The 15,672-nt window shown below is 42.9% G+C and overlaps 1 protein-coding gene across 4 annotated transcripts in view; it reads left to right on the top strand.

The window, feature by feature from the left end:
* The window catches only part of LOC138521176 (ubiquitin carboxyl-terminal hydrolase CYLD-like), a 2,059,174-nt gene that overhangs the window by 47,282 nt on the left and 1,996,220 nt on the right, over positions 1-15,672 (top strand). For 2 of the 4 annotated variants that reach the window (XM_069633784.1, XM_069633782.1), the window contains exon 2: positions 3,017-3,162. The exons of the other annotated variants lie outside the window; for them this stretch is intronic. The gene's annotated coding sequence lies outside the window, so the exon portion shown is untranslated. The remainder of the gene's footprint in view (positions 1-3,016; positions 3,163-15,672) is intronic. 4 annotated transcript variants of the gene reach the window in all.

Raw genomic sequence — 15,672 nt, 5'->3', positions numbered from 1 at the left:
TCACCAACTTTCAATCACCTTAAAAAAACACTTGACATCTGTCTGTTTTGAAATCTAGTCTCTTTGAACTGTAAATTCTACAATCAACAATTTTCAAACATTGCCTTCATATTTTGTGAGTCTACACAGCAGGGACAATCTAGTTCCACATACTAATGTAATGTTGCACACGCATATGCTCTTGTGCGCTTTTTGTGTTCTTCAATGCATGAGTGCATAAATACCTGTGATGTTATCAGCCTAACGTCCCGACTCAATGAGGCCCCCGTTTATTCAGGAACATTTTGTATTTTGATATGTTTAAATGATAGATTCTTGTTGCAACACACTGATATAACACCCCAACCTAGACAGTCCCACTCCACAATTCTGGGTATTAACGTAGACAGAGTGTTTCTGAAAACTCGAATTGTACTTAAATAAATGACTCAAATTCAAATAAAAGTGGTCTCAAGCTTTAACCGGGAAACACTACAATGTTCTATATACCAAAACAATTGTTCAATAACACAAGATTTTACCTGCCTACATTAATCTTGCTGTTGGGCCACTGTCGAAGCTTTTTGTCAAGGGAAGAACTAATAACACTGAGCGGGTGCTATAGGAACTTCTTTGTTTTATTTGTCCCATCCATATAAAATAACGTAGTGAAAGTACACTTGTGGGGTGATATAGGGTTTCTTGGTATTCGAAGGGACTATTCAATTATCGACAGAATTTCTATTGTCCACCTCGGTGTAATAGCAGCCAATTGTCTATTTGACGATTGCCCACTCTGCTGGCTCATGTGGGACGATGGAATAGGGGCAATGGAAATAGTTTGTTTGGTTTTAAGCAACACCCCTTTATCATGCGTTTTCTCAGTTTATTTATATGAGAGTAATGCTCTCTCTCTCTCTCTCGCCCTCCCCCCTTAGAGTGGTTGCACTGGAAAGTATTAAGGTCCTGGTAATATGGCTCTTAGCCCATCCAGTACCCAGGGCTGCTAATTAGGTCCCTTTTCTTTTCTCTGAAATTTGGTCTTAATGTAGCTATTCTGCTGTTTGGAATTCCACAGGGCTGCCTGTAATCCACGGGTTCATATTCACTCTCCTTCTTCCCAAGTTTCTAACTGATTATCCCTGTTTGCAGGCTGACCCCCGTTTTTGTGGGGAGTTATTGTCTGGTAAAGGATACAGTTGGATGCATTTGTTGGGTTCGTGTCCTGTACCGCTCCTCTTGACACTCTTGTCGCTTCCCCTTCCCCCCTCTGCTCGCCTTCCGACTGGATCGTGCTTGTCTGCCACTTGTCCCCCTCTCTCCGGCTCACCAGTCTTGTACGGCGTAGATTCCGGGTCCTCTTCTGTCAGGTACCACGCCGACTCACCATGGGCATCGCCCCTCGTTAGCGTCTTCTTGCTTCCGATCCTCGGTCACGGCTCCAGTCAGCTGCGGTGCCACCTCACGTCATTCGCTCTCTCACTGTCCTCGTTCAGCGTGTTTTTTCCAGACTGCGTCTGACAGGACAAGAATCGTGTTCTTTTCTTGCCGCGTCTCTGTCTGGCCGGTCTTCTGTGCCAGGAATTCACGGAATCAGCTGTTCCATACAAACAAATACTCTGTCGATGTAACTGACATTATTAACCTTTTCACCGCCAAACGTGGCTTCGAAACTTAACGTTGAGCAGATTGCTCTGGAATTCCGTTCACTGTCACAGGCTAATACGCCCACTCGTAGATCTCCTCCAGCATGCCAGCTCCCCGTTAACAACCAAAAAAACCTGTTCGCTCCAGGAAACCCCCTTCATTTCAGTTTTCCATTCATCACTTGCTGGTTTATCTGTCTGTCAATTTCCAAGGGCACCTCCCACTGGGCTATCCTTGCACCCTTTCACTGCCTTGATGCTCTGTGTTGACCAGGCTTCTCTCCTGGCTCCGCTCCAGTGTTTTAACCCTTTCACAGCCACACCCAAGCATTCACATCCATAGTCACTTCTAGATATATATGATACTCTAAAAGACACTTGCCATACTAAATACTCCTTCAATAATTTCTTCAAAGATAACATTGCTGCTTCTCGGCCAGGGTATGCATATTTAAATGGTACGTTTCAAACCACTTTTCAGAATTCTTGTTTTTCTCCAGTATCAAAATAAGTATTTTATCAGAGAAATTATTTGGAACACCGATTTAAAAACACACATCCATTCTGTTCAGTTCCACTGTATAAGTGTTGGTAACTTTTAATGTACATACGTGTGTGTGTGTGTTGCTTTAAATACACATTTGTTTGCAGCTTTAAATGCAATTGTGTGTACACGGTTTTCCAACTACTCCTATTCATTTGCCTTCAGCTCTTGTTTGTGCTGGAGGTGCAACCTTTTCCAGTAAAATGTCAATTTGACAGCACCCTTGCCCTGTCACATTGCACATAGGTCTGCCTGTGTATTTCAAAACTAGGAACTGCTAGATTCTATCTGAATCAAATGAATTATAAATGCTAATTTTGGGTTCATAAATATCTAATTTGTAACTGTACCTCGCTCTGCTGCTTTGAATGATATCTCTAGGATGATAATGTGTCATGATTACAGTGTGGCCCAAATGATTCTACACAAGCTTAAGACACAGATTCTATTTTAACTGGTTCTTATTTAAAAAAATGCAAATCTGCATTTAAGTGTTACCAAAATGCATTTACTTTTAAATCGTGTCTCTTGGTACAAAATACATTGGGCTTTAAGGAAATGAAATGCCACTTTATTTTCAAGATAAAAAGAAAACGCATGACATATCTAACAATGCACGTGGGTCTTCGTCCCATTAGCATCACACTGGACCCCCAGCACCCTTTTATTCTCACGAGGTTACCATGTACGATTTAGGGCAAACTTCTTGGGTTATATTGGGGTTTATGTACTTATATTTTAAATGCAGATTTTCTTGTTTTGGGGACACAGATTGGACCCTCAATCTGGACACGCTGCCTCAGCAGGGTCTTTTTTCAGCTGCCTGTCTGGAAATTGTCTCCTATAGGTTTCATATCTACTCTGCAATGGCTCCTTCCCCAGCCTGTCTGGAAAGTCAGTCTCCCGTAGGTTTCAGCGCTGCTCCCTCCATCCAGTTGTTCCAGAAACTTCCATCTGTATCTCTCTATATTCCATATTGATCTTCCACATTCTGTGAGTATGCAAATATATATTGTTTAACTCCTCCGAGATTGTGTGACGGGGTCATGTTTTCTATCAGTCTTATGACTTTGAAGGAAGGTGTGATTTCATTACTAATGGAAAATGGCAATTCCGTTTTTGGGGCCTTACTTTGGATGTGAACATTGTAAGATCAATACAACTAATATCAAATCCTGTAGATCTGTGGGCACAATCACATTCGTTACCCATCATGCTATGACAACATTTGAAGGAGTTCTGTTTTTCCAATTTTTCACCCACATCTTTACAAGGCATCCTATGTGAATTGTTACATGCTTTGGTAGAAAGAACCTCTTGCTACAATGCAGTTGGTTTTGTGATAATCTGTCCTTGCATCACAGTTAAAAAAAAAAAAAAAAAAAAAGATTTCAAGTATTGATTTAAAAATTACTTGTATGTAATTTTCTGTTCATGTTACAAGGGGGAGTTATTCACTTGCCTGCATATGGCACTGGCGGTGCTTCCCATGCATACTCTCGTTCCTAATATTACAATGTCAAAATCTGGTTTCCTTGGTGGTATACAGAAATCGATAACCTTGCTCATGTTTTTTTTCTGAGAGGCCTGGAGTTTGATAGATTATGACAAGTTTATTTGTTACTGTTTACCAGCTCAACCATTTGCTAGTATTCTGGCTGTCCTCCAGAACCAGTTTGGATAGACCCAAACCCCTTGTGTGGGCACTTTGTGTTTTGTATTCTGCATTCCTCAAGTTACCTGTAAGCAACCATAGACAGATGTCTGATTAAGTCGTTTCCATGTTTCTCATACACAATGATTCCAAGCGAGCTGCATACAATGCAGAATAAAATCCGGCTTCTAGATGCTGTTTTATTTCTTTATTTCAGTGGGACCTGATACTTTATTTCATTTAAAATGAAACATGCAAAATATGATCATTTATAACACATGACATGTTAGTAGCCCAAGTGGATTTACCTTGAGGTTTTAAGCTCCAAACCCGTGTCCTTAAACTTCTGAATCCTTTTGGGATGTAAATGCAGTCCAGAGTCCCAAGTCTTGTCGTACCCACATGTTTTTAATATTGATTGAAGCAATAATTGGCTAAGTGTGCAAATTCCAGTTGTCTTTAAAGTATAAAAACAGGCACTGGGAATGATTGTAGTCCATAAGTCACTATTAAATGTTATTGGGTGCAATTCATTGATCTGCATTTCTCATTTACTGGGGTGCGCTTCTCATCATGGTTCTGAGCACAATGCACAATCCGCCTCGATGCAAACTCATTCGGGCAGTGTCTCGCTCAACCTATATGAAAGCAACCATAATGCTCTTAGTTAATTCTATGGAAGTAGCATTTGGTCACTTCATTGTTGACTATGTCAGAAGCATAGTGTACACCTGTGCCCTGCTGCATCAGTATCCTGATTTGCTCTGCCTACTCTGCCATAGCACAGAGCAGGGTCAGAGGTCAAGGTTGCTCTCTTGGACAGCTGCTGCGATAGCAGTTACTGCAGAGGCTGCATTTAAATCTGCACCTCTGTGCCAAATCATCTAATGATGCCCAACCTTCAACCTGCTGTCAAAATAATCTAGAAATACAAGCCATAACTAGGTTTTTGTATTTTGGAATCCATGCACCTGCCTGTCTGGATTCCAGTGAATGGGACAAAGGACAGGATGCCTGCTTCTGTTGACACTCTTCGAAGTTGGGATATAATGGACCGCAATGGAATGAAACTTATAATGCACAAGAAATTGACTGGAAAGATGCATCAAGGTGCACGGGTTGGGTAACAAAGGCCTGCCTCAGAATATAGTGGGTTGGGCAGCAAAGGTCCTTTTGAAGTGCATGCCTAGAGAAGAGCTGGGTTTAGATAGACCAGCAGATCCGAGCACAAGGGAGAAAGGACTCCTCCATCTTGATTTTCTGTGGTCTTGTCTTTCACACTTCCTGTACACCAAAGCATTTTGGGCATGATGCACAACGGCACCAATCACTTGTTGTCTGAATAAGGACTGGAACCCTTTTATCAGGCTTGCTTTTAACCAATCCCCTGTAGCTTGTTGCCTTTATAAGGAAGGGGCCTCCCTCTCTTTCATTCATTTTGAGATTAATTCCTGGGCTTCAAGAATAACTTAATTGTCCCTCTTCGGGAGAGCAGAACTTTCCAAAGTCCTCCACAGGTGAGGTGAAGTAGTGTTACAAAGGGGCAAGCTCTGCTACTTACATATACACAGGGCACATTGGGGGTGAACTGCTGAAGCAGGACCTGCCTCTCTCCAAGTTACACTGGTACCTAGGAGCTCACTCGAGGTGAAGGACTCCTGCAGGTTTTTGTCCGCCTCCACTGAGTTGGAGGAAAGAGAACAATGACTCCTCTTGCCCCTGAGCCCCTGGATTGGGACTTGTTGCAACTGAAGAAGTAAAGCAGCTGGTCTCCTTCATTCTACTGTGTTGAACCATTGTTTATCGCATTCAAATGCCTCAGATCAACCAGGACCCTGGGGTGCTCCCTTTTGGCACTTCTTTGAACCGTGGTTGTTGCTCCTCAAACCAGATTGCTGCTCCACTGCCCCCGTTGAGTGTGTCAAATGCTCCGGCTCGGACAAGAAGCTTGCTGATTCGGAAATCTTTGAAGTGCCACAACTCAAACAGCACCTCGTACCACCAGCATCTTCATCATGGGCCCAAGCTCCAACATTGAACTGACCCTGGTGGCCTTATCAACCTGTATCCTTCGAGCTCTACATCGAACTGCCGAGAGCTTAATTTCGAACCCGACCCGATGACTGCTCCCTGTGGGGGATCACTGCAACTTGCCGCATGCAAACCTGGTTCAACCAACTCGCACAACGTTAAGAAGTCTGGTAAGACTGCCAACAACTGATTTAGGTACTGTTGTAAGGTCCCAGCATCCTTGTCAATTTGTTGGGACCCTACAGAATAATCTACCCTTTCACACTTTTTCAACCAAAGACTTATCCTTTTTGTCAACATTGAAATTATTAATTGGCTTTTCCTTCCTGCTAAGTATCTAGAGTGTTTGCATTGTTGCATTCTCCATTTCTGTCTTCCTTTACAGGGGTGGGTTAGTGTTTTCTAGTATCGTTTTGTTAAAGGGACGTTCTGGTTAGAAGTAAAACCGAAACCCCCAGAAATTCACCAGTTATGGTAAGCTAAGCAACCATAACTCGCAGCACCACCTGCTAGGACGAACACCCGGGACATCACAGATGAAATCACAAATGTCATTACTGTTGACATCACATAATGAAATAGATTCTGAGGAAAAGTCCCTACAAGGGGTTGTGTTTCTAATGTTCGTAACAAGATGTCGGGGGTGATCGGGAGAGCTATTATGTAATACTTAATGTATTAAAAATACTTATGTGAAGAAAACATTATACTGGAATGTTGTTTATACAGGAACGTAATCATACATACAGATGGACAATGGCTGCAGCATGCACAATAGAAATAAAATATTTTTAATATTGTAATTTCGAATAGTAAAATAATGAATGCTACCTTTATCTGAGTTTTGAATAATGTTAAACATCAGATAAATGGCTAATAATTCAAGACTTACTGCATACTTGTACAAACAATACATATGAAGACGCACAGTGCATAAAAATCAGAGGCACATACAGGGAAACTAAAATAAAGAAGAAAGAAACCTCACCAGAAAATATCAATAACATTAAAGTTGATTATCATGTAATTGGGAGGCTAGCTCAGGGGCAACGCGCTCGACTTGAAAGCAAGATGACGCAAAGCAACGCACGTTTTCTGTGCTTAGAAACCTCTGGGTATTAAGTGCGTTATAAATAACCAATTACAATTACAATGTATACAAATGAATTGTGTGTTTGAGGCCTGCTTATTGCCCCATATATGTGCACCATGAGCTGAGACCAAACCTTAAGGAAAGTACTTTAAGTTTCCAGAAGCATAGGTGGTCCGATAGCACAGGGAGTAGAGCGCTCGCTTTGACGCTTGTGCAGAGCCTACTGACGCAAGTTCATATCCCGGCTGGGCCAAACTCGGCTTTTAATCCTTCCAAGGTCGATAAAGGAGCACCAAACACTGTGGATAATAATAAGCGGCGCTGAGATACCTGAGGGTTCGTAGCGCTATATAAATGCTAAATTAAATTAAATTAAGAACATACAAGAAGGTTAACGTCTAGATATATGGCACCTTTTCAATTTTCATATTTTCACAGTCATTGAACAAAACCGCCTGCCTTTATATATGTCGGTGTACAAAAACAAGTGGCTAGATATATGATGTCATCTTTGATGTCCTGGGAGTCTTAGCAGTGAATGGTGGTGGCGCAAGTTATGGTTGCTTAGCTTACCATAACTAGGGAATATCTCGGGTTTCTTCGGGTTTACTTTTAACCATAACACCCTTTTAACAGTTTTTCACTGAATTTCACAGGTTTTTACCAGTGCGCCCTAAATTTGCTACAACTTCCTAATATCTTACTTACCCCCAATATAGCAGCATTTTTGGCCAATTTCGAAAGCTTCACCTTAAATCTCTGCCATTCCCCACCTTTTAGCAACATTTTTAACACTTCTATACACTTTCTGCAACGTTTTACACTGTTTGTGTTGTGTTTTACACTGCAGACTTTCCGGACAGTGTCACGTGACCTCGCACAAGGCATGACGTCCATGTTTCACGAACACCTCTAAACTGCATTTCCATCTGATCTAAGAAATGTTTAACTGAAAATGTACCCTTGCACAGCTCTTACGCCTATTTTTACTCATCTGTTAACAATCTAGCACACAGCACATGCTTGGAATAATATTAGCAAAACTGCTATTTATCTTCAGAAATGGCATAAGCTATTGCCATCCTTCCACCCCAGGAGCCACCACCACCAGCTGGAGGACCTACACAACGAAAGAAGCGCAATACTTTAAAAGAAAAATGAAGAGGACCAAGAAGATGAGGAGTTAGAGGAAGTGCCTACCTCCAGCACCCAGAGAGAATCATAGGTGTGGCAGTTCTTTACCACTGCTGAGGGTGTACCAAAGGCTAAAGCTACCAAAGTGAAATCACGGAGTGCAATGCTGTACTCATTCGCGGACAACCTGAGCAGTTCTCCTATGGGAACACCTCCATGTACCGCCACACATAATTTAACCCCCAGGATGTTCTCAGAAAGCCTGTTCCTTTCTTAGGAAGTAGTAGGCTGTCATCCTCTACCTCATCTTCCTCAACCAATACTACAACCACACAGCCTACTCCTGTGGCACACAAAATACCACCAGCTACCCTGCAAGCGAGTAGGCTCTTGGTCCATAGCTTTCAAAGACAACAGTACTCTGTATATACTGCAAAGTACCACTCTGCAGGGAGGAGCAATTTCAAAGTGCTTTTGAAGCTGTAATCAAGGAGCATGAGAAACTCTGTGCCCTGCCGTAGATTTATTGCACACCCAACATCTTCCCCTGTCCACCTGCCCCTCCATATCTGTGGTTGCTGCCCCTTCCCTCATTTTCCCAAGTACCTTACTTCCTGGCCTCTCTTGCAAAAAATAAAAAAAATTACATATTTCTTTAAAAACATTTAAAGAAAGGTTCCTTTAGGAACAACCTTTCACAGTTAAAAAATAGAAGTAACAAAAAAATAAGCTTATAGACTCCATGTACTTTACACTTTTCAGTAAAGTAGTGACACTCAATAAGATTCACCAACATTCCCATTAGCATTTCCACTATGCTAATGGAAATAATGGACAATTGTATACTAGAGAAAAGGACAAAAGCACAAACTATTTTTTTGTCTGATATTCTTCTCTCGAGTATGCAATAAATACCATAATCCATTGCCCTTCATGACTATCCACATTCTCTGCATTCCCCCGTCTGGCCCTTGACTTATTAGAAAACCCAGATTACACATGCCCACCATCACACAAGATAGCCCTTTTACTCTTTTACTGTTGTTTTTACCACTCCCTCATTGCCTGCTTCAAACCATTCACACATATATCCACCAATCAGTAAAATAAACTGTACACATGCCATATCAACATATTGAACTACCACACACCAACCTCCACTAAAAATGGTCTACCAATTTTTTACATATGCATTTCACTTACTTATCCTAACAATTGTTACACACTGCTGCCTTAAATGCACATATACATTGTGCAGTAGAACAAGTGCATGAATGGAAAGAGTAGTAGACGTTACCAAGTGCTCATCGAAGCCCAGAAGGAAAGTTCCAAGACAAACCAATCTAAGGACACTAGCTACCAACTGGGGCACAGGAGTCTCAAGAGTGTGGTACGCATCCACCAAACAGTAGACCTGCAAGAGCAGTGCTGAAGGGGTAGGGGATTTACAAGTGGCCACTACATATACAGCACGGAACGTGTAATGTTCTTTAGGGACCAGGCCACCAGTCACAGTGGCATAAGGTAGTAGAGAAGAGATATAGTAAAACATGAACAGAAGAATAGTGTTCATAAATTTCGGGAATTTAAGGTAGTCCAGCTCAATTGTAAGGGGAGCAGGAAGACTGCTCCAAACATAAGCAACAGCCAAAGACAGACCCATTTCTCCCGCTCTGTTTCAAAAAGCATTTGATCAGCAGAGTACTAGAGTTAAAACAGCAGAGGGCTCTAGCAGGGCCGTATGTAGGGAAACAAAGTTGCACATATGCCAGTACTTGCAAGTAGCAGGAGCTAATGCACACATTGTATACATCCAATGATGCGATCCCTGAGCTTGAGGGCAAGGATAAGTCTTGCAGGAGGCATACACAACAAAGAGGTGAGTATGTGACGAATGGTCTCAACTTCACCAGCACAAAATCGACATACCCTTTAAGGATAAGGAATCCCAGTCCGGCAGCCCAAGAACTCTGTGGTAGGAAAAACAAAATGCCTCTATGTAATAAATCTCTAAATATGTGCGGGGTATGTTACGTTTGGAGCCCTTTCTAGAGAATTCAGAGAGGCTTGTCTTGGTATGGCGCTGACACAGGTTGTAATTTGCTTCCCAAAACTGTGTCCTTATAATTTTGCAATACCGGTGGGAGAATCAATCAAATCTAGAATATCTGTTTTGGTTTTGTTCAAGAAATTCATAGTAGACTCTTTAATCCCGTAGGTATGAATTAGTAGTGCTTCAAATGTGATGCCCTGCAATAAGTACTTCAGGCAGTTAGTAATAAATTAGCAGAGAGAAGAGAAACCATGAATTGGTGGCGCAGAAGGGACCATTGCGCTCTCAGCAAAGCCAGTCCTAGTTCCAATCGCAGCGCTTTGATGGAAACCGAGTTTAGGGACCCTCAATGAGGAACGTAAGATCTTTGCTTCCAGGGTGTCCAGTCATTTCATTTTAGGCTCAGAGATGGCGACAGTCCCATATAGTATCCCTGACACAACACTGGTTCTATATATCGATATGCTCTCGGTATTGCATCCACCTTTGCTGATGAACTTCCTAAGGGTCCACCTTTATTCAGGACCTTTGGCATTATGTATTGACCTTAATACATGTTGTTAGGATGATCTTTCACAGGTAGGCCTAGGTACAAGTAGCTCTCAACGGTTTAGGTCTACTTGGTTGAAAATATGACCTTTTCAAATTCGACCTATTTTTTTGGAGTCGGAAATGGGGGGGAGAGACCCCCAGCAAACCCCCCCCCACTTTAACCTATTGCCTTACCCGTCCCCATATATTTTAGTTTAATTTGACTGAAAAAATGATCAAAACTTTTTTGTCAACTCAAAAAGGTCAAATGTTTTTCGTATGCTAATACCGCTCTAAACAACTTCAAGGACCACTTCTCCAAGTTTCCAGACAAAGGATTTATTCTCTCTTGCATTAGTACCAAAGGTTACAATTTTGGTTTTGTCAATATTGATAGTAAGGTTATTTTGCAGGGCATACAATGACAAAGCTGTGATGGAACGTTGCAAGCCTATCTGGGTGCGATCAAGGAACAGTGTTATCGGGATAGCCAAGCCAAGGTACTGGAGCGCCACCCAGCATCAGAGCGAAATTGCTAGCCTTGTTAATAAAAGTAGCCATACCGGAGGTGTATAGACTGTAGAACAGGGATGCAAGGACGCATCCCTGCTTCGTTCTGTGGTTGGTGGGTATGGATCTGGATAATAAACCTCCCTGATTGACATGCACCACCACGGCGGTGTTCATATATAGTTCTGTAAGAACATAAAGTATCCTGGGATCAATGCCCCAATTTGTCAGTTTTGTCTATAGTCGATCATGTGGCACTGTGTCAAAAGCCTTTGAGAAGTCTACAAAACAGCTAAACTGCTTCCTTTTCCCCTTTCCCAATTCCACATCGGCTACAAGACATTGTAAAGTACAGATGTTTAAGGTAACCGCGTGATCTTTCCGGAAACCGGTTTGGTATCTGTGCAATAGCCCCCGTTCCTTCACCCACACATTCATCCTTTTCAGGAGAAGGGTTGCAAACATTTTTTGGCTATAATCTTTCCTGGCCAACAGTCTGTAATTTAGGGGATTAGTCTTATCCCCTTCTTAAAGACCATAATCAAGACAGACAGTCTCCAACTAATTGGATATCTCCAGTTTGGAAAAGACTCAACAGTGTGTTCACCCAAAATGTCGGGTTGGCTTTAATTGTAGCATTGGCGATTCCATCGTGGCCAGGGGCCCCGGAATTCTTCAAGCCTTTAATTATATAAAGAATGTCATCCACGTCAAAGTTTAATACACCTCCCAATATGGGGCGGGCGACTGGTGTAATATTACAATAGCGATCGTCAAAATATAGTTTTCCTATAGCAGCAGCCCAGCAGGATTCTCAAATATGGTCTTCCAATGAGGTGATGCTGTCTGTGTGTTCTAATCATGGACCAGAACCTCTTATTGTCAGGTCGGAGTCTCGGTCGGAATCTCACCGACACCCGCGTTCTTCAGTCCCACCGGATGCACTCAGGGATCTCGCCCCTAAAAGTGTACAATACACCCCAACCATTCATCGTAACTCTACCTACGACTTGGCGAGTGAAAAAAGCAAAGAAAACCACCTGGTCCTGTGCCGAATTCGTCCCCGCTGTGAGGCGTGGAGTTTTGCCAGGCTCACTAGACAAAGTAAGCTATGTTAGGTGTTCGCGCATAATGACCCACCGCAACACATCCTGTCACTGAATGCTAGAGAGTAACCCATCTAAATAACTGTGCGGGACCAGGAAAGTTGTGTACTAACATGATAAGCAGCCGTCTGTGACAAGCACTTCACCTTACGATTGATCTTGTCGGTCTTTTGTGAATGACAAGAGCCATATAGATATGTGGTGATTAATTTTGCAATAACACTGGTATGCTCCGTAAGATACGGGGTTGATGTGTCCTGAAGAAAGCCTTGCACAATCGGCTCAAATACCCAAGAATAACTGATAGTCCATTTGTGTGTCTACGAAGAAGGCTGGAAACAGATTCACTCAAGTCGACACAATGTATATGGGGACCCTACAAATAGTCGGATATGAACTGTACCTTGCAAAGTCACTCATGTGTTACTAACATCACTTGAAATTCAATGTATTCAAGGAGTGAACACTAGAACAAAAAAGTGTTAAATGAATTGTCTTCCTATTAATTCTGTTTTATGTTGTCTAAATTTGCAAACGTGACCTGTTGGTCTTGTTTTAACTTATGAGTAATCACTAAATAAAATAAGAATATATTTTTTGGGACCACCTTTCTCCCCATCTTCTTACATTTGTTGATAAAGATGTGGCTATAAGCACATTAAAGTTGTTACATAGTTCTGTCACCTCCAGTGCTTACATCTTGAGGTAGGTCGGTGGGACCCCTCCTTGTCTCTCCTCTGACATTTAGTCCTCCCCAACGAGCCCCTATCAAAAAAGAGGACCACTGTTTATTCAGTCTGCTCATTTGAGTTTTCTACACCTCTTATTGTCATACTGTCATTTAACAGTTTGAAGAACATCATCCAGTTGGCACAACGTATAGAGGTCTTGTGGAGCTTTAGCCTGTTCTTCTACCGAGTGCGAATGTTCTTTTTTAGTCTGTCCTCTCCGCTACGGACAGAATATTGTTGTTCCTAATCTGCGCTCATGCCAACCGCCGCTCCTTTTTCCTGCTTTGTACTAGAACATCAAATGAGGACCCAACATGGGCTGTACAATCAAAGTCCCTTTAACAAGATTCAACACATGTTTCAAAGAGCCCAATATCAATTTGAAATCCCAATTGGAACAGGGCAATTATATAGAGAAGCTGTGCTTATTATTTGGGATAAAACTAGACACAGTGTTAATCTTTTCTGCCCAGATAAGCCGATTTCCCTGGGCATTTACTGCGACTCTGGGAACAATGTTGTGCAGTTCCTTCTGGGAATCAATAGTTAAAGACCACTTCAATATTGCATGGTACCTAAGGCCGATATGTTCTACTTGCAATACCCCAAATTTCCTTTTTGACCTATGATCAATAAATGCTTAGTCCAAATGAGAGCAGGAAGAGCCATTGGTCCAAGCAGGTTCAGCCGGCTTACCGGTCAGACCTCCCACATTCAGACGATGAAGATCAAATTTCTCAATCAAGACTCCCCCCTTCAGGCTATTATGTGGATGTTTGTTTGGTATGCCGGGTGTCAACAAGCTATGCTTGTTTCCTTTGTCCAGAAATCAAGTAACCCATTAAAGGCTAGGGAAATATAACTGCCAGCGATGAGCACCTTCCCGTCACAGTGCGATTTCGACCATGTACTCCATATTTCCTCAACAACACTAGTAACATTAGGTGAATCAACCCCCTCTAGGGGGGGTATGGGGGAGAGGCCAGGGAAGTCGTAAACATTGATTGCCAGAATCGGGGCCTGGAGATACTTACAGCCTGTAAGTATGGCTGAGAGTACGTAAGAGGATGTGCCCCAACAGCATAGGGTGCTAAATTATACTGTGCCCACACACCTATTGCCAGACACCTCATGGGCCGACACCTTTGCCCACGGGTCGCATGACGACATAAGATTTGGTAACAGTCAAGATGGAAGTCATCCCTTAGCCATATTTCTTGCAGCATGAAGACATCACTGTCTAGAATGTGCGAGACACCCAAAAGCTGTAAGAAAAAAAAGAGCAAAAAACCCTGGTGTTCCAGCACAGCCAGGACAAAACTGACCCAGCGGATACTTGTCAACCTGGTCCTATTAGCACTCAATGTTTCAGGGACCCATTTTACATATGCTTCTGTCCCTTCAAGGGGGCCTTATTTCCATCAATCACAGCACGCAAGCTGGCTCTCTCAGTGGCCAACCTACCCAAAGATGGGACAGGCCCTCTGACAATGTTCTGGTGTCACTATTGTTTCCCACAGTGCAAGCCGTAACCTGTTTTCTGCAGACAGTAAGCATATAGCCCAATTTGTGGAGCTCAGATGTTGCATGTATCTAAGAGGGCAACTACCGCTGGGGAAATTAATTCAACTAGAGCCCAATAAGTTGACCTGTCGACCGTGGGTAACTCAAAATGGATCATGTCTTTGGTACATAAATCAATTGGGCAGAGTATTCTGGACCACAACTCAAGAAGAAGGGTGCGATTCATAAATGGGCTATCCCTGCCTGGGTTAAGTCCCCCAATTTTTGCCCATTTCCCAAGGGGGAGTTGCCCTCCTCGCTCACAATGATGCTGAATATTTGATGTAGAGGAGGTGATAGCATTGTGTGCTGTGATGTTAACAAAAGTGGCAAAACTTGCTGCATTGTCAGCATAAATATTGTCCCTATAGGGGACCAGAAGACATGTCCCAGCTTTTGTTGTCCTGTATGCTCTGATATTCATGAAGGGGGGGCAGTTGGCTGCTGGACCAAGCTGGCAGGGTTTTGGGTGGGAAGCGACTCCACCCAGGGAGCCGCCAAATTCTCTTGTGGTGGCTGGTGTTTGACCCAATTGTGATCTTAATAGTTTGGTATAGAGTGGTAAGGATTTATCTGAGTGTCAACCCAGCCAAGATAATGGGAACCAGATACCTCTGGCAAACCAGGGGGGTAAGGGGGGGGGGGGGGGAGTGGCCACGAGAGGACGATGTATAGTCTGTCTGTGGGTGGGTGGCTGTTACGTTGTCCATTACGCTTCCTCATATTGTTTGGACTGTCTCCCATTAGTAGCACAGTGAACCAGCCACCAGGGACCCACATTGTTATGCTAAATGAGTTTCCGCATTCACGGCTGACTGTGCACTTGGGTGAACCCAAGCATAAAGGAGTCTACATAATTGGACCGTCCTGATGGTACCATACCCCTGTTTTCCAGAAACCCTGCTGGAAACTAAGGGTGTGGAATTGGGGCCAATGGGAATACCATCCCATAAATCACTGACTTTGTTGGCGTTGGTAACAAACGGGGGCCCCCTGGCAGGGTGGATTGCCTGATCAGTTTAGGAGGGCAAGAGATTACCTCAGGCAAAGTTCCCTTCATCTTTATGCAAAGCTTCCACCGGAGCCGAGGGAGAGTC

The sequence above is a fragment of the Ambystoma mexicanum genome, chromosome 13, assembly GCF_040938575.1.
Source record: "Ambystoma mexicanum isolate Mex_15411 chromosome 13, UKY_AmexF1_1, whole genome shotgun sequence".
Lineage (NCBI taxonomy): Eukaryota > Metazoa > Chordata > Amphibia > Caudata > Ambystomatidae > Ambystoma > Ambystoma mexicanum.
Note: the sequence above shows the minus strand (reverse complement) of the source record. Positions and strands in the feature narration are given on the sequence as shown.